The following is a 3,980-nucleotide window of genomic DNA, read 5'->3' as shown; positions in this document are numbered from 1 at the left end:
AATTCTGAGTTTCAGAATTTGAACTCCCAACTCCCCGACACCAGGAAGCTGTTGGAATCTCTGCTTTTTAGCCTTCTAGCTGTTGCTCTCCACTAGGTTTCTTGAAATCTCACCCATGCTTTTCCTGGAACACGGCCATACATATTCATTCATGTATTGTCTGTGGCCACTCCCACCTTACCTCAGCAGAGCTGAGTTGTTGCTACAGAGAGCATGTGGCCGGCAAAGCCTCAGTTACTTCCTATCTGGCTATTTACAGAAAAAGTTTACCAACTCTTGCTGTAGAACATTTAGGATTTCTACTATTTCACTCTTATGAACAGCACTGAAATGGAAAAAAAAAAATATTTTATTCACTTCTAAGGGCAAATGTGAGGAATGTCTCTAGCATAGAAACCAAGAAATGGAAGCATTTGAATTTTTAATAGAATTGCCTAATTGCCCTTCAAAACGATGGTTTTGAACAGCTTCTGGGAATGTGAAGGGAGCTTATATCAGATTAACCCTCCCGCTGGTAATATTGACACATGCTGGACAAAATGGGAAAAGAACATTGGAGATTAACTAAAAGCAGGCAGAAATTAATGAGATAGGGATCTTACAAGAAGAGAAGCAAAGTAAATGGGCAGGAGGGTGTAGCACAGTGGTAGAGTGCCTACTTAGCATGCACGAGGTTCTGGGTTCAATTCCCCAGTACCTCCATTTAAATAAATACATACATACATACATACATACATACATAAAACCTAATTACCTCCCCTACACCCCCAAAGTCAGACAAAATGAGAGAGAGAGAGAGATTAGGTAATGTGATCATAGCTCAATGACTTGGGATTTGAATTCAAGCTTTATGACTGCAAAGTGAGAGATACATTCAACTAGCTTTTCCTCTGATGGTGCTCCCCTTAGAGGGCAATGAAGAATACAGCCCAAGTAGAAAGTGTCCAGTAAGAGCTGAGAAATCAGAAATCAGAGTTTAGGGCTGCCAGCGTGGATGCCAACTGAGAGGAGCAATTCCAGGAAGGAGGAAACCACAGCTGGAGAGCATCACAATGTGCACACAAATGTCCTTCAATCCTTGCCTGACTTACAACCTGCAAGGGCATGGGTGAGATTTCAAGAAACCTAGTGGAGGGCAACAGCTAGAAGGCTAAAAAGCAGAGATTCCAACAGCTGCCTGGTGTCGGGGGTTGGGAGTTCCAATTCTGAAATTTAGAAAAGCTTGGTAAACTCAGAATTTCCACTGAAATCTCAGGATCACAACTTTGGAGTAAGGACCACTTACTAGGACTAAGGACTATACGCCGACAGTATTTCTCAGCCTGTGTTTTAAAATTATCTCCCCTCCCCACCCATCACCCCTGTTGAGAAAAATTTGATTTAAATTCCTCTGAATGAAGAAAATTAAATACTAAAGAATAATAGTTCATCAGGTAGGACTGAGCTTTGGAGGATCACAAACCATTGGAACATCTATATTTTTCACCCTTACCAAGAACCAATTTTCAACCCCTGCCAGGGGTGGGAGGAGGCAATATTGCTCCTGTTGAGAATGTCGGTCCTAGGGATAAGAGCGAGCCTGAAAAACACTCACTCTTACAAAGCCTGACACCAGGCCTTCACTGGATCAAACTGATCCACCAGAAATCTAACTGCCTTCTTGATCAAAATCCAGCCCCACTTTAGAGGAAGGTAACATAATTCAGAGTCTCTACAATGTATCACCCACAATGTCCAGTATACAATAACCTTTAAAAATTGCTAGACACATGAAGAAGCAGGAAAAAGTGATCCATGATCCAGAGGAAAAAAATGATTAATAGAAGCAAACTCACAGAAAGTCAGATTTTTTAATTAGCAGACAAGGACTTTAAAAGAACTATTATACATTTGTTAACAAACTTACAGGGAAAGCTGGATATAATGGGTGAAGTGATGATGTGAAATTTCTGGAGAGATATGAATACCCTTAAGAACAAAGTGGTAAATTCTAGAACTGAAAAATACAAGATCTAAAGTAAAAACTCATTGGATGGGATAATCAGCATGTTTGGACACTGCAGAATAAAGGGAATACAGCATGGTGACTATAATGATACTGTATTATATAGAGAATAAAATGTTCTCCAAATTTATTATCTTGCATTTCAGCTACGTCTATACTACTATTCATCCCATCTCTTGAGGTTTTTGTTTTGGCAATATTTGGTGTTTTCTAAATATCTGATCACTGTTTTAATAGTCTGTCGTTTTGTCAGAGTCAGATCCCTCCTTGCCTGCTGAAGTTTTGACAGTTCATTTAAAGCTTTTGTTCCATGAACTCCATTTTTACTTCCCAGTGTTAAGTTTCTTTGTAGAGTTTGGAGCCCTCTGTTCATGTGGTCGGTTTTCCCTACTTTGGTGACCTCAGCAGCTGGTTTCCCACCAGCCTGTCCACAGCCTCCCTACACTGCTAGTGAGGAGGGGGCAGTGGGTGGTTGAGCAGGACGCACCAACCACCCAGCTCCAGAGCACGAGGGCTCCCTGTCCAGCCCAGGTGCCTCGTAGGATGCGCACCTGCGAACTGTCACAGCCCAACTGCAGGGAGACCCCAGACCGCTAGATCCCCACAGGGCCAGGAACACATGACATGGGAAGAGCTTATTTCCCGAGGGTAGCAGCATGGTCTTACGGAGAGAGGCCAAGTCCACTTGGTGAGGGACCCTCAACCTCAAGTTCACATGCAATTATTTGCAACTTCATGTGAACTTTGATTTCCTCATGTACAAAATGGGTGTATTCTCAGCCTGCGAAGCCATGGTAAAGGTTAAAAAAAGTACTTAGTAACGTATGCAAAATGCCCAGCAGAGGGCCCAGGCTGCAACAGACACACTATGCATGGCAGCTGTAACTATTTTTTAAATTTATGTCACTTAGAATGCTCCTGTGATACAGCAAATACTCCAATAAGCTATGCTTGAGTAGATGGAACTTAACACTCTACCCTCCAACTCCAGGCTGATTTTTTTCTTTAGGTTGCCCCACCCCAACCGCACAGTCAGTATTTCTGGATCTGCTCCATAAGATACTAATTTCTCCCATAGAACTCTTCTTCCTTCAAATACCATCTCCTCCAGGGAGCCTTCCCTGACTCCCACAACTCTCTGCACTTACCTCCCACATCACCCATAACTCAAGTTGTCCCTCAGTATCCCTGGGGGATTGGTTCCAGGACTTCCCCAAAGTTACCAAACTCCACGGATGCTGAAGTCTCTCATGTAAAATGGCATAGCACGTCCTCCCGTATACTTTAAACCAGTTCTAGATTATGTCTAATACCTAATACAATGCAAATGCTAATAAATACCATGCAAATGCTATGTGAATAGTTGCCTGGGGACCTCAAATTCAAATTTTGCTTTTTGGAACTTTCTGGAATTTTTTTTCTCGATTATTTTTCATCTGAGTTGGTTGAATCCATGGATATAGAACCTGGGGATGAGGTGGGGAGGTTATAGCTCAGTGGTAGAGTATGTGCTTAGTATGCACAAGGTCCTGGGTTCAATCCCCAGTACCCTCATTAGATAAATAAACCTAATTATCTGTCCCCCTCGCCCAAAAAAAGAACCCGTGGATACAAAGGGCCAACTGTAAGCCGTCTACACCTCTCCCCTGCTGGACTCTTGAGCTGGAAGAGCCAGCACACGGGTCTTTCACCCTGGGTCCCAGCACCCAGCACAGAGAAGGGGGTACATGAATAAATAATTTGTGGAAAGCAAAACATCCCTCCTGCGCTGCAGGGACACAAAACCAACAGAGGGCTGAAGAGTGGAGATGCCAAGAGACGTGCAAACATAGCCTGGTGCTCGGAGGAAAATCTGTCCACTGGAGGCAAATGTTTTATTCCCTACATGTTTAGTTCTCCTTTCTCCCCATTACCTAACCTCTCTCAGCCATCTGCCTCTTATCCCAACTTTACAACATGAAATGACAACAGGAAA

The 3,980-nt window shown here is 43.0% G+C and overlaps 1 non-coding gene across 1 annotated transcript; it reads left to right on the top strand.

Annotated features, from left to right (window-relative positions):
* Positions 1-3,487: 3,487 nt before the first annotated feature.
* On the top strand, positions 3,488-3,559 carry TRNAT-AGU (transfer RNA threonine (anticodon AGU)). The gene has a single exon. It is a non-coding gene; the product is annotated as a tRNA-Thr (tRNA).
* The last annotated feature ends 421 nt before the right edge of the window (positions 3,560-3,980 follow it).

This window comes from Camelus dromedarius, chromosome 8, assembly GCF_036321535.1.
Source record: "Camelus dromedarius isolate mCamDro1 chromosome 8, mCamDro1.pat, whole genome shotgun sequence".
Taxonomy (NCBI): Eukaryota; Metazoa; Chordata; class Mammalia; order Artiodactyla; family Camelidae; genus Camelus; species Camelus dromedarius.
The sequence above is the reverse complement of the archived record's forward strand: the minus strand, read 5'-3'. Positions and strand labels throughout refer to the sequence as shown.